The following is a 27,832-nucleotide window of genomic DNA, read 5'->3' as shown; positions in this document are numbered from 1 at the left end:
TCACAAATCTATGGGAGCTATTAAAGTGTAGCAATGTGTTCTTGGTTACCGTTTTTCTGTAATTTTCAGTAGTTATGTGATTCCCTTAAATCCGGAGTTTCAAATCCAGAAACTCCAAAGTCTCACCTCCATAGTTATTGGTGAAATGCATATTTTCGCTATTGTTATTTAAATATGTTGTAAATTCGTTAAATAAAGCTTCTGTACCCGTCCATATTAGGATAATATCGTCTACATAGTGATAATACATTCTTATATAGGGAAGATATGGATTGGTGGTGCTGTATATGAACCGATTTTCAAAACTACTCAAGAATAAATTTGCATAGGCACAGGAGACCGGTGTCCCCATAGGGGTCCCGGTCTCCTGTTTGTACCATTGTTCACCATACATGAAGGTGTTGTTGTGGAGTACAAAATTAAGGCCCTCTGTGACAAATTCGATCATATTATCAGAAACATTGGTTTGTGTGAGGGACTCTTTCACTGCCTGTACACCCGCCTTGTGAGGAATATGGGTGTACAGGCTAGTGACGTCAATCGAGCACAGACTACTCCCTCCTTCTACATAGACATCCTTTAGAGTTTGGAGGAGGTGCTTGGTGTCCTTTATGTGTGACAATATAGATGTTTGTAATGGGGTAAGTATCCAGTCTAGGTATTGAGATAGGAATTCTGTCGCTGAGCCGATCCCGGCTACAATTGGTCTGCCTGGGGGTCGGCTCAGCGACTTATGGACTTTAGGCAAGTGATACCATCGTGCTGGTTTTGCAATGTCAGGTAGTAATTTTTCAACGTTTTTCTCTGATATAACCTTTTTTGTGACATATTTATGTAAAAATGATTTGAGATTGTCAAGAATCTTAGGGGTTGGGTCGGCCGACAAAGGGGTATATGTTGCAATGTCCGCCAGCTGTCTACCAGCTTCCTCTACATAGTCTGTAGTGTATTGTACAACAACACTCCCTCCTTTGTCGGCACGGATTACTGTAATATCTTCCCTTTTTTCTAATATTTTGAGTGCCTGAAGTTCTTGACTGGAGAGATTCATAGTGGGGCTCGGATATATCATAGCTTTTTCGTCTCTCGTGACTGCTTTGACGAAGGAGTCTATACTGCTGCCTTGTGTAACTGGCGGATTAAATTGAGATTTTTTCCCTTTGTTGAAAAAACTATTCTCCTTACTAAGGCTATCAGTAGACTTCCTATCCTGTTTGAATCCTGTGGCTAACATCGCTATGCATTCTCTATCCATCTCGTCAATATCAGGAGGGAAGAACCCCAAGGGACCTATACATATACGGTTGTCACTCTCACATATCTGCTCATTAGATTTAGGTTTATTAGAAAAAAAACTTATGTAGGCTGATATCTCGAGTGGCCCTTGCCAAGTCTATTTCAAAGTAGTCCGTAGTTGAGTCCTTTCGTGAGGAGGGATATGCTGGCTGGATCCAATGGGTCGTTTGTAAGATTGATGACGTTCGAGTTTAGGTTTTGTTCCTCCATGTTGCGTTTCTTTTCTTCTTTGGTTCCTGCATTGGTGGGTCTTGATCGGTTTCTCTTTGTCCTTTGTCTTCCTCGTCTAATCCTTTTTCTTTCTTTTTCTAAAGGGACGGCTTCGTTTTTATTAGTGGATGTACGTTCAGATAGCGGTTGCATTTCTTTAGACGTTTTATTCTCTATTATGTTGTGGTGGCTTAGGGTTAGATTGCTGTGATATTTATCTGTTTTGGGTTTGCAATTTCTGACTTTTTTATTTTCTGCTTTATTCGCAGGAATTTTATTCTGCCAGATAAACTCCTGATTATTATCATAGTTCCTTTTATCTCTGACAAATTTATCATGCTTCTTGATTTTCAGGTCTTCCTGTAGTGGTAGCAATCTATCTTTCAATTTCTCTGAGAATGAATTAGCTAGATCGGGTGGTGATCTTTTGATGAATTCCAGTTTTGCTTCCTGTAGATGTTCAGTGATTTTATCGTGCTCTATGCGGTTGCGCGTGAGGACTATGTGGAGCAGCTTCATGGCATGCTCATGATGAGCTTGAATCCACGTTTGAGTGAAGATGGCATCATCCTGGAAGATTGCCGGTTGCTTTATACATACGTAAGCCTCTGGGAGCTCTATCGCATTGTTCATAGGATTGCAATGAATGGATGGTCCAGAAGGATGCAATTTCCTTCTTTGAAAGGGTAGTGATACAATGTTCTAGGGTTTTCAGACTGATAACTTCCATATCTTCCTTGAGATTGCAGTCAAGGAAAAATCCTCCCACGTCCTCTCTCCCTGTGAGTATCGCTGCATCCAATTGCTCCAACATAGTATGCTCGTCCGTTTCCATGCTGTCCAGATGTATTACACTCTTGCTGACTGGCAAGTCTGCTGTGCCTGCTCTGCACTAGTAGAAATATAGGCAGTAACAATTCAGATAGAAGGTGGTGCGGCACTGCGTGAGTGTACTGGATGCAGGATGGCAGGTAGGAGTTGGTGTAGCTGGATTGCCTCAGGTGGTGCTCAGATTATATTACTGAACATCTACAGGAAGCAAAACTGGAATTCATCAAAAGATCACCACCCGATCTAGCTAATTCATTCTCAGAGAAATTGAAAGATAGATTGCTTTCACTACAGGAAGACCTGAAAATCAAGAAGCGTGATTTGTCAGAGATAAAAGGGACTATGATAATAATCAGGAGTTTATCTGGCAGAATAAAATTCCTGCGAATAAAGCAGGAAATAAAAAAGTCAGAAATTACAAACCCAAAACAGATAAATATCACAGCAATCTAACCCCAAGCCACCACAACATAATAGAGAATAAAACGTCTAAAGAAATGCAACCGCTTTCTGAACGTACATCCACTAATAAAAACGAAGCCGTCCCTTTAGAAAAAGAAAGAAAAAGGATTAGACGAGGAAGACAAAGGACAAAGAGAAACCGATCAAGACCCACCAATGCAGGAACCAAAGAAGAAAAGAAACGCAACATGGAGGAACAAAACCTAAACTCGAATGTCATCAATCTTACAAACGACCCATTGGATCCAGCCAGCATATCCCTCCTCATGAAAGGACTCAACTACGGACTCTCAGAATGTTTTAATGAGACTACCGTTGAAATAGACTTGGCAAGGGCCACTCGAGATATCAGCCTACATAAGTTTTTTTCTAATAAACCTAAATCTAATGAGCAGATATGTGAGAGTGACAACCGTATATGTATAGGTCCCTTGAGGTGATATTGACGAGATGGATAGAGAATGCATAGCGATGTTAGCCACAGGATTCGAACAGGATAGGAAGTCTGCTGATAGCCTTAGTAAGGAGAATAGTTTTTTCAACAAAGGGAAAAAATCTCAATTTAATCCGCCAGTTACACAAGGCAGCAGTATAGACTCCTTCATCAAAGCAGTCACGAGAGACGAAAAAGCTATGATATATCCGAGCCCCACTATGAATCTCTCCAGTCAAGAACTTCAGGCACTTAAAATATTTGAAAAAAGGGAAGATATTACAGTAATCCATGCCGACAAAGGAGGGAGTGTTGTAGTACAATACACTACAGACTATGTAGAGGAAGCTGGTAGACAGCTGGCGGACACTGCAACATATACCCCTTTGTCGGCCGACCCAACCCCTAAGATTCTTGACAATCTCAAATCATTTTTACATAAATATGTCACAAAAAAGGTTATATCAGAGAAAAACGCTGAAAAATTACTACCTGACCTTGCAAAACCAGCACGATGGTATCACTTGCCTAAAGTCCATAAGTCGCTGAGCCGACCCCCAGGCAGACCAATTGTAGCCGGGATCGGCTCAGCGACAGAATTCTTATCTCAATGCCTAGAGTGGATACTTACCCCATTACAAACATTTACATTGTCACACATAAAGGACACCAAGCACCTCCTCCAAACTCTAAAGGATGTCTATGTAGAAGGAGGGAGTAGTCTGTGCTCGATTGACGTCACTAGTGAAAGAGTCCCTCAGACAAACCAATGTTTCTGATAATATGATCGAATTTGTTACAGAGGGCCTTAATTTTGTACTCCACAACAACACCTTCATGTATGGTGAACAATGGTACAAACAGGAGACCGGGACCCCTATGGGGACACCGGTCTCCTGTGCCTATGCAAATTTATTCTTGAGTAGTTTTGAAAATCGGTTCATATACAGCACCACCAATCCATATCTTCCCTATAGAAGAATGTATTATCGCTATGTAGACGATATTATCCTAATATGGACGGGTACAGAAGCTTTATTTAACGAATTTACAACATATTTAAATAACAATAGCGAAAATATGCATTTCACCAATAACTATGGAGGTGAGACTTTGGAGTTTCTGGATTTGAAACTCCGGATAGAAGGGAATCACATAACTACTGAAAATTACAGAAAAACGGTAACCAAGAACACATTGCTACACTTTAATAGCTCCCATAGATTTGTGACAAAAAAGAACATCCCATACGGACAATTTATCCGCCTTAAAAGAAACAATAGTAAACATAACACTTTTGTAAAACAAGCTAATGAGCTAGCGATAAGGTTGAAAGAACACAACTATCCAGATGAAGTAATAAATTACGGAAGAAAAAAGCAGATAGAGCCAACAGGGAAGATTTACTGAAAGATAAAAAAAACAACCACTTAATAATTCAGAAAACTTAAAAGAAAGATTTACCTTTGTATTCCAGAATACTCTTATGAATCCAGTGATTGAGCGAACTATACATAGAAACTGGTCCCTATTGGAAGCCGATGAGGACCTGAAAAAAAGAGCAGAAAACAAACCACATATAACATACAGAAAAAATGTCACCAGAGGTGATAAGCTAAGAAATAAACCCAAGAGTAGCACTAAATCAGCTAAAAAAGAAACATGGCTTAGTGACATTACACCTAAAGGCACATACCAATGTAAAAATTGCAGCCAATGCAAATACTGCTGGGAAACTAAACACATAAGGCTGGGAGCAGTCTTTCATACTATTAAAGAATTAAATTACCGCAAAATGTAGTTTATGCAATAATATGTCCTTGTGGCTTTTATTACGTGGGTCAGACGAAACGCCAGCTCCAGATGTGTATTAGGGAACATTTTTATACCATACGCGCTGGAAAGCCAGGAGCATCTCGTATGCGGGCCCACGTAAGGGAAGCCCACAACAATAACCCAGATGTACTGCGCTTCGTAGGCTTAGAAAAAGTGTCATGTAATAAATATGAACGAATTGAGTCAAAATTACTACAAGTAGAGACACTATGGATCATTAAAACTAATTCCACAGGCAACATAGGGTTAAACGATAGAACGGAGCTTTCAGCATGATTCTAATTACCTTTGCTTTTAACACACCTCCCCTCCTACCACATCACTTGATCATGTGAGAGATGTTCAGGTACGTGATAGGTGAAGCACTAGGTTCACTTGTATATAAGGCAGTCATAGGCATTATGGGCCATGGCCGGACGAAGCACACCAAGTGTGCGAAACTAGAGCTCGGACGCCACCACTTGTCCCCCCACCACCCCTCTCTTCTGTACCCCTGATGTGAGTATGTCTCAATAAAGAAGACCCTGCAGCCACACCGGTGAGTGCCGATTTTTCATTTTTCTTCACAGACACTATGAACTTCGCTTGTATAATCTGAGCACCACCTGAGGCAATACAGCTACACCAACTCCTACCTGCCATCCCGCATCCAGGACACTCACGCAGTGCCGCACCACCTTCTATCTGAACTAATTTACAAATATGTTTGACTTTCTGCCACCAGTTGATTTAAAAGAAAAAAGGTTTTCACCGAAGTACCCCTTTAAGCAGTGTGTGTTTTGATGTCCGGTTTTGTTGCTGGACTGAAAATCGTTGTCTGCCACTGTTTTTAGTCCGGCAATGAAACTGATACAGTTCACAAATGAGCTGCCATATCCCTAAAAACGTGATGTAAATGCACCCAAAAAAAAATCGTAATGCAAAAACGTATCCATCTGCCGTATGCCAAAATCTCGATGTGAATTCACTATCAGTTTTCCCTCTCAGGTGTAAATCACATCTTACTGTTTTTACACAAGGAGCTGGTGAGTGCTGCTATTCTTTTTATGCACTTCGGATATAGATAAGAGACTACTACTCCCAGCAGAGAGCCATTTGTGATCATTTGCTGTAGTGCCAGCTCTTTCTTTTTCCTTTTTCATAATATTTCCATTCTCAGCCATGAGACACAGTCCTGCAAATTGATAGGTAGTGTTACATTTCTATCTACCATGGAAGCTTATTTACCAGGTTGCTCATTTAACCAAGGATTTGAATTATTGTCCCCTTGAATTTTCTAGAAATAGTAAAGAACCTGAAGCACAGGTACATCAACGAATAATACAATAAGTTTAGGCTAGCTGTACATTCTTTAGTTCAAAATCGAAAGTTTAACATTATATTTAGAAAACAAATCTCCTTTTTTGACAGCCTGACATGGTGTTTGGGGACAATGCAGTCAGTCCTGTTAGTTACTAGACCAACTTCTGGGATATTTTAATCCTGCTATTTACAGGGCTTCTCTGCAAAGCAAGTTTTTCTGCCCTACACTGTCACTGTCATCCTCATCTGACAAACAATCAGTCTCTTTCTTAAACCCTTTAGGGCACAGCGGGTTTTTGTTTTTGTGTCTTGTTTTATTTCTTTTTTTTTTCCATTATATTTTATTTTTTTATAACAAGTTATTTTTTTATAACAAGTAATTTTTTAAAACAGTAATTACAAAATATAACAACAGTGGGTGTATGTAAGACAGCTTCTTGTATCAAAAATATACAAAAAGGAGTTGACATTTTGTCCATCAGTCCTTTAACATAAGATAAAATAAATAAAAGGAAATATATATATATATATATATATATATATATATATATATATATAAATAACATTAAATGAACATAGCACTTATACAGGATATGTACATAAAAAAAAATGATTAAAAAAAAACAAAGGAATGATAATTAGAAGGATAGGAGCAACTTACAAAAGGAAAGAGCTACCTAGGACAGAGATGACACATTGTCCATCAGACCGTTAAGTTTTCATAGTTGAACAGTATTGTGGGGGCTATGTAACCACAAAGCAATCTGTTTTGCCCTGTTTTACATCCATTTAGCATATCCCCTTTTTTTTTTCAACTTGTTAAAATGTTGCATTACTCTCTCTCTCTCTCTCTCTCTCTCTCTCTCTCTCTCTCTCTCTCTCTCTCTCTCTCTCTCTCTAACTCTCTCTCTCTTTCTCAGTATCTAACTACAATTCTGCCTAACCCTCACTAGTTCCCTAACTGGTTTGGCCTTAAAGGGGTACTCTGGGGAAGTTAAGAAAAATAAAAATGCCCCAAAGCCACCACAATTCCTGTTCTATGTCCTCTGTAGTAATTTGTGTGGTTTTTGCAGCTCCTTTGGCCCCTGATGTTTCCTAAATACTTTGTTCTTGTTTGCAGCACAGACTACAACTCCCAGAAGTCAATGCATATCTTTGTAATGGCTGCCAGCCAACTGCTTTCACTATCTGTGTGCATGCTTACACTGCAGCTCACACACACTGTACATGTCTTTTCTTTCAGACTTGCTATGCTCTGAATAGCAGAAGTCAGTGATTAGATATTCAGCAGAAAACAGCAGCTATGTGCTCAGATGTGACTAAGAATCTTCACTGCTTTTCTCTCACAGCTCACAAGCTCTCACAGAGGGAGGGGAGGGGGGAGTGGAGGTGTGGCTGTACAGCCAGAGCTCTAGACCAAACAGAAATCAGACAGAAGTCAGGTGGTTTTGTCCTGAAGGGTGGGGGCTAGTCTCAGTGAGGGGTTTACACCAAGACAAGGTGGATTTGAGAATTACATTTTTCTCTCATTACCTGCCTGTAAGTGACAGCTGAAAAAGGAAAGCTGCTGTATATAGCTAATGAATGATATTTTTTTTAAACTGTAAATTTAAAGCCGACTATGGAGAAGGGATTCCCCCTGTCAGTGAATAACCAATGAACATATAAGGGCAAGAACAAGCATAGTCTAAAAGACAATACATATCAAGTAAACAATCAGATACATATAGTGGGAGTGCCACAAGGGGAGGGAGGGGGGGGGCGAGGAAAGACCGACAAATCAACAGACAGCAGAGACAAAAAAGGGAGGGAGGAGGGGGGCAAAGGGAGACCACACAAAAAAGAGAAAAAAGGTAGAAAAGAGGAAGAAGGAGGAAGGTCCAGATAGGAGAAAGAAAAGGGAGGGGGGAACCCCACTCCATATTATGGTGGCTGTCTATCCGTAAATCTATCCCACGGGTCCCACACAGCCAGAAACAGGGGGATGGTGTTGTTCAAGGAGGCTGTGAGGCATTCAAGAGAATGGATCTCCCGTATCCTAGCTAAGAGCTCAGTTTCTGTCGGGGGGGGGGGGGGGGGGGGAGTCTGCTTCCAATGCTTAGCAATAAGGGTTTTCGCTGCAAGGACAACGTGAGAAAAGAGCTTGAACGTTTTTTTGGTCAAACCCCGGAAGGAGAGGTGTAGCAGGAAGACCAGGGAATCAAGAGGAACAACAGTTCCCAGGACTGTAGAGATCAATTTTTGCACCTGAACCCAAAAGGGGACTATCAGAGGGCAAGCCCAGAAGATATCAAAAACAGTACCCAAACCCACTCCACAACGCCAGCACTGGGGGGGGGATAGCAGGGTTCAGTCTATTAAGAAGGGCCGGGGTATGGTACCAACCCATAAGCATCTTAAATTGCATTTCCTTGTAGGCCGTACAGACAGAAGCTTCAGAAGCCCGTTCCCAAATTAACTGCCATTGAGGGAGGGTAATGGTAGTGCCAAGAGCCTCCTCCCAACGGGTCATATAGCGATAAGAGGGAGGGGGACTGTCCGCTGGGGACAGTAGGAGGGAGTATATACTAGAGAGCAACCCCCTCGTCTGAGGACCACCCCTACATAGCTGCTCAAAGGCAGTGGGAAGGGAGATGGTCAACGAGGTCCGTCCAGAGGAGAAGTAATGGCGTATTTGCCTATAGTGGTGGTCCTCAGAGGCAGGGAGGTCCCAGCGAGCAGCCAGTTGGGCAAAGGATAGGAGTGTGCGGGTACGGGGATCAACCACATCAGCCCAACAGAAGAGACCTCGAGAGCTCCATTCCCTAACCATACAGGAAGATAGGCCAGGAGGGAAAGCAGGGTGGTAAAGAAAGGACTGCAGGGGGGAAAAGGAAGAAAGAAGACAAAATTGGTGAAAGCAGTAAGCCCAAACATAACGGGAAAAAAGACATCGGTCCTAGGAGGGGGAGATCAGGGGAGGTGGGCGGGAGTGTCCACAGGAGGGAGTTAGAGTGGACAGGTGCAAGCCATAGTTTCTCCAATTCCATCCACTTACTGTAAGCATGATAGGAAGACCAAGCCGCTAGGTGGCGGAGATGGGCCGCCTAGTAGTATTTAGTAACGTCCGGGACCCCCAGACCCCCACGGGACCGACTAGCCAACATTACGGCCATTGGGAGGCGGTGATGCTTGGCATATCAAATCAACCAAAAATTCGCAGACTGAAAAGAATGCAGCACAGTCAGGGGGACCCGCACTGGTAGCGTTTAAAAAAAGTAGAGCAGTTTAGGGAGGATAGTCATTTTGACCGCCGCAATGCGCTCAAAGAAAGAAATATATTGTGATCTCCACTTTTCCAGCAGAGCACGCAACTCGCTGAAAAGCCGAGGGTAGTTGGCACAGTACAGGGAGGAGTAACGGGGGGAGAGCGACAAACCCAAGTAAGTAATAGCGGAGGGAGACCAAGCTAATGAATGATATTTAGACAAATAAATAGGTTGGTGAGAGGGAAAGGATGGGCTATGGGTTTAGTTTCCCGGAGAACCCCTTTAACTGTATGGTGGCACTATATTGCCCGTGCTTTCTGAATGTAAGGGTTATGGGCTTTCCCACCCTACCTCATAAAAGCAAATCAAGAAAAGAGACCTGAGAACACTTAAAGGGGTATTCCAGGAATTTTTTTTATTTGACTATGCTACAGGGGCTGTAAAGTTAGTGTAGTTCATAATATAGTGTCTGTACCTGTGTGTGATGGTTTTCTCACAATTCATATGTGATTTTCACCCCAATAATTATCTTTAACAGCATACAAAATGACTGTTGTTTCCCAGGTTGCAATGCGGCCGAGACCTGACTCACTAGTCAGCTGATGACAGGGAGTCTGTCTGCTTCAGTGGGTGGAGGGATCACTTGGTGGGATAGAGATCAATCTGCAACTAATGCAACAGCTGTAGGCACCCTGATTGAAAGCCACAGGTCTTTTGAAATGATGCAGCTCATTTATGTTTCAATGGGTGGGGTGGCTGATGTGTGGGAGGGAGGAAAATGGAATTATGGGATTTGTAGGCAAAAGAAAACTCAAAAAGGAAATACCAGTTCACAAAAATCTAGCCACATTGTTATGGTAATCTCATGACATAGCCATTTAGCCCGAAGACAAGCACATATCCTTCCTAAGCATGTCCATTACTGTCTGCCAGGTACATACTAAAATCACCTTATGGTGGATAACCCCTTTAATCTGGTGATTAAAGCTCAAATTGAAGTCATTATTATTGTATTCTGCATACAGTAGTACAGAGAATGGCCCTCATTTACTAAGAGTGGAGTGTAGGTTTCTTTGTGGGTTTTAATTCCCTACAATTTATTTTCCACGGTATTTACTAAGGTTTCCCTACATTTTCCACTTTCCCTACATTTTGCTTTTTTTTTACACATGCTCTGATCTGTCTGGTTTTCCTCAGTTCAAATCCACCACATTTTATGTGGAAACCTTAGTAAATATGTTGTTTTTATGTGAAAATGTCGGGAACACACCCCTTTTCAGACACGACGCCCCTTTACCGTGTGGCCACGCCCCCTTTTTCAGGTTTTCTAAGCAAAATGGAGAGTTAGTCTGGGTTTTTTCAATTCTGGCGCAAATTCTGGCGCAGATCGAATTTCTGGCGCACAACCTGACAAAACATGTGGGGTTTGCAATAGTAAATGAGGGCCAATATCTTGCTTCTCCAAATGATGAGGTCCTCAATATACTTTCTGTACCACTGTATGCAGTTCAAAAATGGGTTGTCAACACAAACAAATATTTGGCCTCCCAAAAAGACATGATCAGGTTTATGAGGGACAGACAATGAGTACTTTGCCCCCATAGACAAACCTGAAACCTGAAGAAGGAATTTCTTGTCAAACATGAAATAGTTATGGTTCGTGAGGAACCATACTACCTGCTTAAGAAACACCTTGTAGGTCTTGATTTCAGTCACTATATATATGAGTTTCTAAATGATTTGAAAGCACCTCCATCACTACACAATGGAGAATACTCGTGTATAGTGCAACTATATCACACGTGATCCACATATCATTTTGACACCCCCTTTTGTCTTTCATAGCAGAAAGAATGTACTTTTTGTATCGGGCTGCAGTAGGTGATCCACCCATGCAAAGTGAGACACATAGTGCACATAGTGAGACATTTATCAAAATCTGTGCAGAGGAAAAGAACAATTGCCCATAGCAACCAATCAGATTGGGCCTTTAAAAGGCCCCTGAAAAATAAAAGAAGTGATCTGATTGGTTGCTATGGGCTCCACTTTTCCTCTACACAGATTGGAGGTAACAGTTTTGTGGAACAACAGAATCTGATGTATACAGTAAATTATTCTCTCTCTCGTAGGGATAGAACACCCAATGCAGCCCCATCTGAAAAGATATTTACCTATTTATTGTGCCCGTGTCTGGGACCTTGTAAACATTTGTGGATTTATTTTTGTACATCATGCGCCCCCTTTCCTGTAAAACTGGATTTTTTATAATAAGAAGGTGCAGGAACATCTTGCTTCAGATCAGTCACCCGGGGCCTCTGAAGACTTAGCTTCTGCTGAACTGAATATAACTCACGGTTTGGAGGGACTGTGATTGCTCCTGGGCTTTTCCTTTTTGAGAATGGATTTTGGGGCCCAAGGGGGTTTCTTCTACCTGCCCAAATCATAAACCTGATTTAGATTGCTGGAGCTTATATATCCTGTCCTGCATTTTTTTTTATTGCTGCTTATACTCTGATAGATCTTTAAAGCGCAATAGTGATTCTTAATATCCTCAATGCTGGTTTTCACCTGTTTTAGTTTTCGGATCCTGAAATTCAATGAACAAGTCTATTAACTCAAACAAGCTTTTGGACAACATAGCATTCCATCTATTGACAAAATGATCAAAAAAAACTATTTGCTTGGAACTTTTTTTGAGGAGACCTCACAGAACTCCAGGGGTGACATTTATCATTATGTAATATTAATAAATAAGTGGGCTCAACCACAAAGACTCTTTTTAGTAATGGGTGCTTATCCCTGCTTCAAAGCAAACTGTACAACCAAAAATAGAAAAGAAAAAGCAGAAAGTGATAGCACACCAAAAATATATATATATCAAAATAATTCTTTATTGTACAAAAAATAGCCATATATTATTAAAAACATTTAAAAAGGAGGTTCACAAAACATCTCGGACCAACCTAAAGCCATAGGGAAGGATCTCAGACTTAATCTGTACTCCCCCCACAAACAAAGACACCCGTCTAATATCTATATGTCTAAAGAGTAAGGTGCAATAGTCCCCCTGTTACTTCTGGCCCCAACACAATATAATCTAGGGTACACAAATGGCAGCTCTTATGGGTAAAAAATGTATACAGTCTTGCTGCAAAAAGTGCAGTTTCTACATCAACAAAGCTTAACAATCCATACACTGCTGCTGCAACAATAAATAAATCAAATAACCAAGTCACATGATATGATCAAGGGAGCAAATACATATACATCACACTGTCATGTAGAGAGCGGGTGTCTCACAAAATCCCCGTCTTGGTGACTTCCTCAGGGGCGCATGGCTGTCATATCACAAACATGTCTTTATATAACACAAGTATTTAATACCTCAGTGCCGACAGGTGCGAACGCAATCCATTCATGCACACACACTCCATGCAACTAGTTCCGATGTCACAGGCTATGAATAGTTCCGGTAGCCTGCCTCACTCCCATAGCAGGCGCATGCACATACTGTCGGTCGGATATGTTACTTACAGCCTATTTCCCCGCGCATGCGCAGGTTCCATAGTTTTTCCTCTGTATCGCGTAGTTGAATTCGCGCATGCGTGGTGAATCACTTAATAGGTCCGAAGCCATGGCGCACGCGCAGTAAGTGTCAGAGCCAAAATAACTGGCCTCAACAATCAATATTATAAGACTCAAGCATTTTAAATAATGTAATAAACAATAATCCTGGTATCATATGGCGCATAGATCACTCACATAAATAAGGTGTGTCTCAATATTCCTAAAGTATCTCTCTATCGTCAACTGTGCATGCGCCAAAGCCAACCAAATAACTTATGAAAAACAAAGCTTGTATATCTATCTTATATACCTTAATGGCACCAACATGTGTAAAAAATCATATAAATAAAAAAAAATAATAATAATTTATGTCGGCACTGAGGTATTAAATACTTGTGTTATATAAAGACATGTTTGTGATATGACAGCCATGCGCCCCTGAGGAAGTCACCAAGAGTGACGGAACACGTGGGGATTTTGTGAGACACCCGCTCTCTACATGACAGTGTGATGTATATGTATTTGCTCCCTTGATCATATCATGTGACTTGGTTATTTGATTTATTTATTGTTGCAGCAGCAGTGTATGGATTGTTAAGCTTTGTTGATGTAGAAACTGCACTTTTTGCAGCAAGACTGTATAAATTTTTTACCCATAAGAGCTGCCATTTGTGTACCCTAGATTATATTGTGTTGGGGCCAGAAGTCACAGGGGGACTATTGCACCTTACTCTTTAGACATATAGATATTAGACGGGTGTCTTTGTTTGTGGGGGGAGTACAGATTAAGTCTGGGATCCTTCCCTATGGCTTTAGGTTGGTCCGAGATGTTTTGTGGACCTCCTTTTTAAATGTTTTTAATAATATATGACTATTTTTTGTACAATAAAGAATTATTTTGATATATATATATATATATATATATATATATATATATATATATATATTTGGTGTGCTATCACTTTCTGCTTTTTCTTTTCTATTTTTGGTTGTACATTTATCATTATGTGTCTTTAGAAAATGTATTCTAAAGTAATTTATTTTTACTTTGCAAACATACATGCTTACATGCAACATATTCATCATACTATGACAGGGGCGCCGATGAAGAGCCGAAGGAGCCCCCTCCCTCTTTCACCGATAGATAGTACCCACTCTGCAATAATAGGATTGGACAGGCAAAGCCAGTGCGCATGATTGCATATTCCCCATCGAAAGACGTGATTGGTCATTCATTCCTGATCAATCATGGCTCCCAGCAGGGAATATATATGATATCACAGTGCCGTGAATTCATATTCCCCGCCGGCAACGTAATTGGTCTGTTAGTCTGGACCAATCATAGCTCCCGATTGGGAATATAAACTAATGGGAGGTGGACACGAGCTCCAGGGTGAATGGTGCTGTTTCTGACAGCACAAACTGGCGGTCAGATTGGCCCAGAAGTGCCATGATTCGCGAGTTAGAATCGGGGGGGGGGGGGGGGGCTTCTGTTAGGGGTCAGCTAATGTCTATCACAGTCTGTTTACATGCTTTGACAGTTTAGCTCCAGGACAAGATATAAGCGAGAAAAAGGCTCTAAAGACAATAATACATGGATCCAGGTCTTTGGCTGTAGCTTGTAAAAAGACTTGTTCAGCCATATCATTTCATATGTTATTTAAATTTGAAGTGCACTAGTTAGTGTCCAATTCACACACATTAAAGTTTATGCCATGAGTAAAGTTGTGCTGGAATATATGCATCTACAAGTGCCAAATGCTGGTGTCTCCCACTGTACATTGTAAAACAGAGAGGTCATACTGTACATTGTAACATAGAGAAATGTTATACTATACATTGTAAGGCGCCTTTCACACTACATAATTACTCCCTTTTCAAAGTTCTGTGAGAAAGAACGGCAGTAAAACGGCAGTTACAAAATCCTATACGGCCGATAGAAAATCTCATTATAGTCTATGGGATTTTTCTAATAGCCGTTTTAACCCGTTATAGCCCGTTATTAATAACAGCCGTTATTCTGTGACAGAAGATAGTAACGGGAGAAATAGTTCATGAACTATTTCTCCCGTTACTATCTTCTGTCACAAAATAATAGACTATAATGGGATTTTCTAACAGCCGTATAGGATTTTGTAACTGCCGTTTTACTGCCGATTTTCTGACGGAACTTTGAAAACGGAGTAATTATGTAGTGTGAAAGGGGCCAAACGTATAGAGATGTCATACTGTACATTGTAGCATATAGAGATGTCATAATGTACATTGTAGCATATAGAGATGGCATAATGTACATTGTAGCATATAGAGATGTCATACTGTACATTGTAACATAGAGATGTCATAATGTACATTGTAGCATATAGAGATGTCATACTGTACATTGTAGCATATAGAGATGTCATACTGTACATTGTAACATAGAGATGTCATAATGTACATTGTAGCATATAGAGATGTCATACTGTACATTGTAACATAGAGATGTCATACTGTACATTGTAGCATATAGAGATGTCATACTGTACATTGTAACATATAGAGATGTCATAATGTACATTGTAGCATATAGAGATGTCATACTGTACATTGTAACATAGAGATGTCATAATGTACATTGTAGCATATAGAGATGTCATACTGTACATTGTAGCATATAGAGATGGCATAATGTACATTGTAGCATATAGAGATGGCATAATGTACATTGTAGCATATAGAGATGTCATACTGTACATTGTAGCATATAGAAATGTCATAATGTACATTGTAGCATATAGAGATGGCATAATGTACATTGTAACATATAGAGATGTCATACTGTACATTGTAGCATATAGAGATGTCATACTGTACATTGTAACATATAGAGATGTCATACTGTACATTGTAACATATAGAGATGGCATAATGTACATTGTAGCACATAGAGATGTCATACTGTACATTGTAACATATAGAGATGTCATACTGTACATTGTAGCATATAGAGATGGCATCATGTACATTGTAACATATAGAGATGTCATACTGTACATTATAACATATAGAGATGGCATAATGTACATTGTAGCATATAGAGATGGCATCATGTACATTGTAACATATAGAGATGTCATACTGTACATTGTAACATATAGAGATGGCATCATGTACATTGTAACATATAGAGATGTCATACTGTACATTGTAACATATAGAGATGTCATACTGTACATTGTAACATATAGAGATGGCATCATGTACATTGTAGCATGTAGAGATGTCATACTGTACATTGTAACATATAGAGATGGCATCATGTACATTGTAGCATATAGAGATGTCATACTGTACATTGTAACATATAGAGATGTCATACTGTACATTGTAACATATAGAGATGGCATACTGTACATTGTAACATATAGAGATGTCATACTGTACATTGTAACATATAGAGATGTCATACTGTACATTGTAACATATAGATATGTCATACTGTACATTTTACATATAGAGATGTCATACTGTACATTGTAGCATATAGAGATGTCATACTGTACATTGTAACATATAGAGATGTCATAATGTACATTGTAGCATATAGAGATGTCATACTGTACATTGTAGCATATAGAGATGTCATACTGTACATTGTAACATATAGAGATGTCATACTACACATTATTTGTCTGGAGTTATATGTAACAGTTTCTACACTTCCATTCAGGAAAAAACCCTTTTTAACAGGACATGTGACGTGTAGGCCCTCTTGTGGTGATGTAGCTGAATGACACTTTGAACACACTGCGCCTGCGCATGAGAGCAGGGATCCAGGACACCACTGTGCAGTGACTCCTACTTCCTTGTTTGCTCTGACGTTGTACCAGTGAGTGTTATCCCTGTGTCAGCCTAGATATGTCCAGATACTGTGAATGATTGGCTGGACACAGCAGATTACTGGTCCCACCCCTCCCAGTATAAAGTCTGTGTTGGCACTATGTTGGCACAGTGGGTGTAACTTTATCTCCATGTTCTTTGTTGGTCTTCTCCTATGACAGGTATGTTTGTTATATTCTAAGAAGTCTATAGTATAGTATCATTTATGGGCTAAAGTTAATTGTTGCATCTTATCCATGGAACTGATTAATAGCCGGGAAATGACAGATTCTTCTACTAAGCAAAGTTTTTATAGTGTAGAGAAACTTACCTTACAACTACTTAAAGGCTTCTCCCCGCCATTAGCTTGTACTGGCACTGACATTTTGCGCAACACAGGTACTAGTAGTGTGCCAAAGCTCTGCAGACTTGTGCCTCCTGTAGAAGGATAGTCCTATTATTGGGCACTGTTTCATTGTGGTACTATTACAGGGACATTGTTGATAGGGGAAGTATCGCATGCGGGCATTGTTAAAGGGAGTTGTTGATAGGGGCGCTGTTATAGGGACATGCTGGCATTGTTACATGGACATTGTTGATAGGGCACTGTTATAGGGACATGCTGGCATTGTTACATGGACATTGTTGATAGGGGAACTATTATAGGGACATGCTGGCATTGTTACATGGACATTGTTGATAGGGCACTGTTATAGGGACATGCTGGCATTGTTACATGGACATTGTTGATAGGGGAACTATTATAGGGACATGCTGGCATTGTTACATGGACATTGTTGATAGGGCACTGTTATAGGGACATGCTGGCATTGTTACATGGACATTGTTGATAGGGCACTGTTATAGGGACATGCTGGCATTGTTACATGGACATTGTTGATAGGGCACTGTTATAGGGACATGCTGGCATTGTTACATGGACATTGTTGATAGGGGAACTATTATAGGGACATGCTGGCATTGTTACATGGACATTGTTGATAGGGGAACTATTATAGGGACATGCTGGCATTGTTACATGGACATTGTTGATAGGGGAACTATTATAGGGACATGCTGGCATTGTTACATGGACATTGTTGATAGGGCACTGTTATAGGGACATGCTGGCATTGTTACATGGACATTGTTGATAGGGCACTGTTATAGGGACATGCTGGCATTGTTACATGGACATTGTTGATAGGGCACTGTTATAGGGACATGCTGGCATTGTTACATGGACATTGTTGATAGGGGAACTATTATAGGGACATGCTGGCATTGTTACATGGACATTGTTGATAGGGCACTGTTATAGGGACATGCTGGCATTGTTACATGGACATTGTTGATAGGGGAACTATTATAGGGACATGCTGGCATTGTTACATGGACATTGTTGATAGGGCACTGTTATAGGGACATGCTGGCATTGTTACATGGACATTGTTGATAGGGGAACTATTATAGGGACATGCTGGCATTGTTACATGGACATTGTTGATAGGGCACTGTTATAGGGACATGCTGGCATTGTTACATGGACATTGTTGATAGGGCACTGTTATAGGGACATGCTGGCATTGTTACATGGACATTGTTGATAGGGCACTGTTATAGGGACATGCTGGCATTGTTACATGGACATTGTTGATAGGGGAACTATTATAGGGACATGCTGGCATTGTTACATGGACATTGTTGATAGGGGAACTATTATAGGGACATGCTGGCATTGTTACATGGACATTGTTGATAGGGGAACTATTATAGGGACATGCTGGCATTGTTACATGGACATTGTTGATAGGGCACTGTTATAGGGACATGCTGGCATTGTTACATGGACATTGTTGATAGGGCACTGTTATAGGGACATGCTGGCATTGTTACATGGACATTGTTGATAGGGCACTGTTATAGGGACATGCTGGCATTGTTACATGGACATTGTTGATAGGGCACTGTTATAGGGACATGCTGGCATTGTTACATGGACATTGTTGATAGGGCACTGTTATAGGGACATGCTGGCATTGTTACATGGACATTGTTGATAGGGCACTGTTATAGGGACATGCTGGCATTGTTACATGGACATTGTTGATAGCGCACTGTTATAGGGACATGCTGGCATTGTTACATGGACATTGTTGATAGGGCACTGTTATAGGGACATGCTGGCATTGTTACATGGACATTGTTGATAGGGCACTGTTATAGGGACATGCTGGCATTGTTACATGGGCATTGTTGATAGGGGAACTATTATAGGGACATGCTGGCATTGTTACATGGACATTGTTGATAGGGCACTGTTATAGGGACATGCTGGCATTGTTACATGGACATTGTTGATAGGGCACTGTTATAGGGACATGCTGGCATTGTTACATGGACATTGTTGATAGGGGAACTATTATAGGGACATGCTGGCATTGTTACATGGACATTGTTGATAGGGCACTGTTATAGGGACATGCTGGCATTGTTACATGGACATTGTTGATAGGGGAACTATTATAGGGACATGCTGGCATTGTTACATGGACATTGTTGATAGGGCACTGTTATAGGGACATGCTGGCATTGTTACATGGACATTGTTGATAGGGCGCTGTTATAGGGACATGCTGGCATTGTTACATGGACATTGTTGATAGGGCACTGTTATAGGGACATGCTGGCATTGTTACATGGACATTGTTGATAGGGCACTGTTATAGGGACATGCTGGCATTGTTACATGGACATTGTTGATAGGGCACTGTTATAGGGACATGCTGGCATTGTTACATGGACATTGTTGATAGGGGAACTATTATAGGGACATGCTGGCATTGTTACATGGACATTGTTGATAGGGCACTGTTATAGGGACATGCTGGCATTGTTACATGGACATTGTTGATAGGGCACTGTTATAGGGACATGCTGGCATTGTTACATGGACATTGTTGATAGGGGAACTATTATAGGGACATGCTGGCATTGTTACATGGACATTGTTGATAGGGCACTGTTATAGGGACATGCTGGCATTGTTACATGGACATTGTTGATAGGGGAACTATTATAGGGACATGCTGGCATTGTTACATGGACATTGTTGATAGGGCACTGTTATAGGGACATGCTGGCATTGTTACATGGACATTGTTGATAGGGCGCTGTTATAGGGACATGCTGGCATTGTTACATGGACATTGTTGATAGGGCACTGTTATAGGGACATGCTGGCATTGTTACATGGACATTGTTGATAGGGCACTGTTATAGGGACATGCTGGCATTGTTACATGGACATTGTTGATAGGGCACTGTTATAGGGACATGCTGGCATTGTTACATGGACATTGTTGATAGGGCACTGTTATAGGGACATGCTGGCATTGTTACATGGACATTGTTGATAGCGCACTGTTATAGGGACATGCTGGCATTGTTACATGGACATTGTTGATAGGGCACTGTTATAGGGACATGCTGGCATTGTTACATGGACATTGTTGATAGGGCACTGTTATAGGGACATGCTGGCATTGTTACATGGACATTGTTGATAGGGGAACTGTTATAGGGACATGCTGGCATTGTTACATGGGCATTGTTGATAGGGGAACTGTTATAGGGACATGCTGGCATTGTTACATGGGCATTGTTGATAGGGCACTGTTATAGGGACATGCTGGCATTGTTACATGGACATTGTTGATAGCGCACTGTTATAGGGACATGCTGGCATTGTTACATGGACATTGTTGATAGGGCACTGTTATAGGGACATGCTGGCATTGTTACATGGACATTGTTGATAGGGCACTGTTATAGGGACACGCTGGCATTGTTACATGGACATTGTTGATAGGGCACTGTTATAGGGACATGCTGGCATTGTTACATGGACATTGTTGATAGGGGAACTATTATAGGGACATGCTGGCATTGTTACATGGACATTGTTGATAGGGGAACTGTTATAGGGACATGCTGGCATTGTTACATGGACATTGTTGATAGGGCACTGTTATAGGGACATGCTGGCATTGTTACATGGACATTGTTGATAGGGCACTGTTATAGGGACATGCTGGCATTGTTACATGGACATTGTTGATAGGGGAACTGTTATAGGGACATGCTGGCATTGTTACATGGGCATTGTTGATAGGGCACTGTTATAGGGACATGCTGGCATTGTTACATGGACATTGTTGATAGCGCACTGTTATAGGGACATGCTGGCATTGTTACATGGACATTGTTGATAGGGCACTGTTATAGGGACATGCTGGCATTGTTACATGGACATTGTTGATAGGGCACTGTTATAGGGTCATGCTGGCATTGTTACATGGACATTGTTGATAGGGCACTGTTATAGGGACATGCTGGCATTGTTACATGGACATTGTTGATAGGGGAACTATTATAGGGACATGCTGGCATTGTTACATGGACATTGTTGATAGGGTAACTGTTATAGGGACATGCTGGCATTGTTACATGGGCATTGTTGATAGGGTAACTGTTATAGGGACATGCTGGCATTGTTACATGGGCATTGTTGATAGGGCACTGTTATAGGGACATGCTGGCATTGTTACATGGACATTGTTGATAGCGCACTGTTATAGGGACATGCTGGCATTGTTACATGGACATTGTTGATAGGGCACTGTTATAGGGACATGCTGGCATTGTTACATGGACATTGTTGATAGGGCACTGTTATAGGGACATGCTGGCATTGTTACATGGACATTGTTGATAGGGCACTGTTATAGGGACATGCTGGCATTGTTACATGGACATTGTTGATAGGGGAACTATTATAGGGACATGCTGGCATTGTTACAGGGAGTTGTTGATAGGGGCACTGTTATAGGGACATGCTGGCATTGTTACATGGGCATTATTGATAGGGGAACTATTATAGGGACATGCTGGCATTGTTACATGGACATTGTTGATAGGGGAACTGTTATAGGGACATGCTGGCATTGCTACATGGGCATTGTTGACAGGGGCACTGTCGCATGCTGGTACTGTTACAGTGGCATTGTTTCCAGCTCTGTAATAGAAAAATCTGGCAAGGGATGTACATATTTATATCCTTCTTTCCCATGTCCAAAAGATAGTAAGAAATACATGTATACCCACATACCATAATGATATCACTGTCTCAAATGGCATGTAATTGGCACAAGTATAATAGCCACAGATTTATCAATCGGCCTGAAACCCAAACTGTCTGGTTTTGCCATAACTACCATTTACAGCTTAACGTTTATTTTATCAGAGTTTGGTAAGATATAAAAGCGGAGCTGTGAATGCTTGTTGTGGCAAAACCAGACAGTTTCGGTTTAATGCAGATTGAGAAATCTGGGCCATGCCAATCCTGTAGGGAAACCTTAAAGGGGTACTCTGGGGAACTGAACTTATCAGACACTTACCCCCTACCCACAGGATAGGGCATAAGTGTCTGATTGCGGGGGGGGGGGGGGGGGGGGTCAGTCCGACCACTAGCCCCCCACCTCCCGTTTGGCTGATTGGCTGAGCAGGCCGTCAGCCGTCACCTGGCCACGTCCTGGAAGGTGGGGGCTGGAGCACACTGAGGACAGGCCCCCTACAGGAGAACGCGGGGGGGGGGGGGGGGGGCAGTGGTTGGACACAATCCTCCCCCGTGATCAGACAATTATGGATCCGGGAGAAGTGTCTGAACAGTTCAGCTCCCCGTTAAACCAATTGTACAGTTTCTTATGGAGAACATGATCCACTACCAAGTAAATCGTCACTAGAACAAACCTGTAGGGTTTCCCTCACAATACTCTTTTTCATACCTTTTTTTCTGCCCTCATAGAACGCCAACAAAAGATACACTTCTTTTTTGTCCCCCATGATGAAGTTTTTGTGGCGCTTATTTTAAATTTTTCAAAATAGTGTCCCTGACTTATCACAATGTTTGAGACAAAAAAAACTAAAGATATTTTCCCACAGCAACCAATCACAGCTTAGCTTTCACTTTACAGTACTTCTTATGAAAGCAGAAAAGTGATTGGCTGTGGGAAAATCTCTTGTTTTTCTCTCACACGTTTGGATCAACTAGGGCCTATGTATTAGTACATGCACTTTTTGTGACTTTTTTTTAACTGCATTTTTCTCATTACAAGTCATGCGGTTCATTAATTCATGGTTCATGCTCTTGGTATGATGCTGTCTCTGCCATTTTTCCCACAGGCTTCTCTGTAGAAGTTGAAGGGAGTCTTAAAGGGTTAAACCCCACAGATTATTAGAGAAAGTAACGAGGAGCATGTGGCTTTGCACTTTACTCCATGGCCCATCCGATCTCCGTTAGATGGGCTCCATAGACCTAAGATAGAACCCGTATAGTCCAACTAAACACAGGTCATGGTGAGCCAGCGAGTGAAGCGCTCAGCCGCGCGCTTCTCCCTACTTGTTCAAACAATCGCTCAGAGTTTGAACATTGGAACACGACCTAGCAAACCTTTTTACATGTCTCTAGGACTATTTAAGTGTTACTAAGTAAAAAAAATCCCATAAAAAGGCATTTGAAAAGCTTAAAGGGGTACTCCAGTGGAAAAAAAAATTCTAATCAAATGGTGCCAGAAAGTTAAACAGATTTGTAAATTACTTCAATAAAAAAAATCTTAATCCCTCCAGTACTTATCAGCTGCTGTATGCTCCAGAGGAAGTTGAGTTGCTCTTTTCTGTCTGACCAAAGTGCTCTCTGCTGACATCTCTGTCCATGTCAGAAACTGTCCAGAGCAGGAGAGGTTTGCTATGGGGATTTGTTCCTGCTCTGGACAGTTTCTAACATAGACAGAGATGTCAGCACTGTGGTCAGACAGAAAAAAAACTACAAAGATTCCTCTGGAGCACACAGCAGCTGATAAGTACTGGAAGGATTAAGATTTTTAAATAGAAGTAATTTACAAATCTGTTTAACTTTCTGGAGCCAGTTGATATGAATTTTTTTTTTCCACCGGAGTACCCCTTTAAGAGGTAAACTTTTTGGCACCAGTTGATTTTAAATACACAAAGCATTTATGAACAAGTATTAGGTTAGATAATGCAACTATTTGTGTTCACACCCACATGTATTGAAACCTTTATATCAGTCAACACATTTACTTTAGGATTAATAATGAAATAATGATTCTATTATTGCAAAATCTAAATTGCTTTAATAATTGTTATATTTATAGCATACACATACATTCCTATAATGAGGATTATGGTGACACATGTAATGGGATCATAGAAACATTTGCTCACACCCAAATCTAGATGCAAATGAGGTTATAAATATTGATCCAGGATGAAATTCTGCAGCTAGTTTAGGATCATCTTCAAGAAATGTTCAGAAGTAGGTCAGATTTTACCTTTCATTTCTTTTCTGCTCTCTAGCTAGGACCACCCATAGGTAGTTTGACCCCTGTAGATAGGACAACACTGAAGGTAGTATTCACCCTGTAGGTAGGGCAACACTGAAGGTAGTTTTCACCCTGTAGGTAGGACAACACTGAAGGTAGTTTTCACCCTGTAGGTAGGGCAACACTGAAGGTACTTTTCACCCTGTAGGTAGGGCAACACTGAAGGTAGTTTTCACCCTGTAGGTAGGGCAACACTGAAGGTAGTATTCACCCTGTAGGTAGGACAACACTGAAGGTAGTTTTCACCCTGTAGGTAGGGCAACACTGAAGGTAGTTTTCACCCTGTAGGTAGGGCAACACTGAAGGTAGTATTCACCCTGTAGGTAGGACAACACTGAAGGTAGTTTTCACCCTGTAGGTAGGGCAACACTGAAGGTAGTTTTCACCCTGTAGGTAGGGCAACACTGAAGGTAGTATTCACCCTGTAGGTAGAGCAACACTGAAGGTAGTTTTCACCCTGTAGGTAGGACAACACTGAAGGTAGTTTTCACCCTGTAGGTAGGATAACACTGAAGATACTTTTCACCCTGTAGGTAGGGAAACACTGAAGGTAGTTTTCACCCTGTAGGTAGGGCAACACTGAAGGTAGTATTCACCCTGTAGGTAGGGCAACATTGAAGGTAGTATTCACCCTGTAGGTAGGGCAACACTAAAGGTACTTTTCACCCTGTAGGTAGAGCAACACTGAAGGTACTTTTCACCCTGTAGATAGGACAACACTGAAGGTACTTTTCACCCTGTAGGTAGGACAACACTGAAGGTACTTTTCACCCTGTAGATAGGACAACACTGAAGGTAGTATTCACCCTGTAGGTAGGGCAACACTGAAGGTAGTATTCACCCTGTAGGTAGGGCAACACTGAAGATACTTTTCACCCTGTAGGTAGGATAACACTGAAGGTACTTTTCACCCTGTAGGTAGGATAACACTCAAGGTACTTTTCACCCTGTAGCTAGGATCACCCATAGGTAGTTTTCACCCTGTAGGTAGGACAACACTGAAGGTAGTTTTCACCCTGTAGGTAGGACAACACTGAAGGTAGTTTTCACCCTGTAGGTAGGACAACACTGAAGGTAGTATTCACCCTGTAGGTAGGGCAACACTGAAGGTACTTTTCACCTTGTAGGTAGGACAACACTGAAGGTACTTTTCAGCCTGTAGGTAGGACAACACTGAAGGTACTTTTCACCCTGTAGATAGGACAACACTGAAGGTAGTATTCACCCTGTAGGTAGGGCAACACTGAAGGTAGTATTCACCCTGTAGGTAGGATAACACTGAAGATACTTTTCACCCTGTAGGTAGGATAACACTGAAGGTACTTTTCACCCTGTAGGTAGGATAACACTCAAGGTACTTTTCACCCTGTAGCTAGGATCACCCATAGGTAGTTTTCACCCTGTAGGTAGGACAACACTGAAGGTAGTTTTCACCCTGTAGGTAGGACAACACTGAAGGTAGTTTTCACCCTGTAGGTAGGGCCCCATGCTTGCTGGAACACCCCTTTAAAGGGGTTGCCCACCTTGTTTCTTCTGGGTTTTTCAGCTCCTCCAATATATTTACAGCAGCCAGAGGTGGACAGAAAAAGCAAAAGTGGCTGAAGCAGGGACATTACGGGATTTGTGGAACTCCCTTTGACTTTAATGGGAGCTACACAAACATTATAGCCCCGCGAGCTACACTGTTTAGGTAACTTCCGCAGTTAGGTAAACAGGGTAGCCTGCAGGCTATGCCATTTGTGCAGCTCTAATTAAAGGGATACTTTGGTGGAAAAAAAATGTTTTCAAATACACTGGTGCTGGAAAGTTAAGCACATTTTTAAATGACTTTTATTTATAAATTGTAATCCTTCCAGTACTTATCAGCTGCTGTATACTACAAAGAAAGATGTGTAGTTCTTTTTAGTCGGACCACACTGCTCTCTGCTGCGACCTGTGTCCGTGTCAGGAACTGTCTGGAGCAGGAGAGGTTTACTATGGGGATTTGCCCCTACTCTGGACAGTTCCTGACACGGACAGAGGTGTCAGCAGAGAGCACTGTGGTCAAACTGGAAAGAACTACACAACTTCCTCTGTAGTATACAGCAGCTGATAAGTTCTGCAAGATTTTTCAATTCTGTTTACCTTTCTAGCAGCAGTTGATTTGAAAACATATGTTTTCTACCACAGTACCGATTTAAAGTCAGTGGGAGTTACGCAAATTACGTAACTTCTCTGCTTTGTCCCCTTTCGGCTTTTCCGACCATCTCCAGCCGCTGCAAACGGAATCATGTGTGGTACTTACTGCAGTGATGTGGATGCTTCCTGCCGGTGTACGGTTGCTCCTCTCTGGAGGGGAGGGTCAATAATTGTGGGTAGAACTTTGAGTGTTGCTGACAGTTACCACCAGGCATCTACTGATAAAGGGAATAAAGTGGGAAAACATTTACGCCCTCTTGCCCACCAAAGTGCCAGGGCAGCCCTGGCAGGTTTTTGTGGCCCCCTAGATGAGAATCACTGCTCTACAAGGTGATATATCTTACAGCACACATTCTTTCAACCTACCAGTACTGTAAATATATGCCATAGACAATAGGTTAGACTGCAGCCAGACTATTAATTAAAATTAGTTAAAGGGGTACTCCACTGGAAAACATTTTTTTTTTTATCAGCTGGTGCCAGAAAGTTAAACAGATTTATAAATTACTTCTATTAAAAAATCTTAATCCTTCCAGTACATATCAGCTGCTGTATGTTCCACAGGAAGTTCTTTTCTTTTTGAATGTCCTTTCTGTCTGACCACAGTGCTCTCTGCTGACACCTCTGGAGATTTGCTATGGGGATTTTCTCCTTCTCTGAAACTTTCCTGACATGGACAGAGGTGTCAGCAGAGAGCACTGTGGTCAGACAGAAAGGAAATTCAAAAACAAAAGAACTTCGTCTGTAACACACAGCAGCTGATAAGTACTGGAAGGATTAAGATTTTTAAATAGAAATAATTTACAAATCTATTTAACTTTGGCACCAGTTGATTAAAAAAAAATGTTTTCTACTGGAGTACCCCTTTAAAGAGTTGTTAGTATGCCCCTGACGTACTGAAGGCTGGAACATCTCCTCTCTCCCTTTCCCATTCCTGCACCTGCTCGATTTACCATGACTTGTGCAAAACCCAAAAAAATTTTTTATGTAGTTTACTTTAATTTCTGCAGGACATTTGGTGACATCATAGTCATATTGGTGAGAGAACAAAAGTAAGGAGAACAACTTCAGTCACAAAAGACTTTTACCTAGAGTCACTAGATGGAATACTTACGTATTCTGTGACTGCTTACAATCAGGTTTGGTTT

General features: G+C 41.3%; 1 protein-coding gene across 7 annotated transcripts in view; it reads left to right on the top strand.

Moving 5' to 3' along the window:
* The window catches only part of LOC130368776 (TRPM8 channel-associated factor homolog), a 62,165-nt gene that overhangs the window by 18,904 nt on the left and 15,429 nt on the right, over positions 1 to 27,832 (top strand). Inside the window, exon 1 of one of the 7 annotated variants that reach the window (XM_056572980.1) lies at positions 17,018 to 17,228. The exons of the other annotated variants lie outside the window; for them this stretch is intronic. The gene's annotated coding sequence lies outside the window, so the exon portion shown is untranslated. Of the gene's footprint in view, positions 1 to 17,017; positions 17,229 to 27,832 lie in introns of those variants that run through there. 7 annotated transcript variants of the gene reach the window in all.

Source organism: Hyla sarda, chromosome 4, assembly GCF_029499605.1.
Source record: "Hyla sarda isolate aHylSar1 chromosome 4, aHylSar1.hap1, whole genome shotgun sequence".
Classification (NCBI taxonomy): domain Eukaryota; kingdom Metazoa; phylum Chordata; class Amphibia; order Anura; family Hylidae; genus Hyla; species Hyla sarda.
The sequence above is the reverse complement of the archived record's forward strand: the minus strand, read 5'-3'. Positions and strand labels throughout refer to the sequence as shown.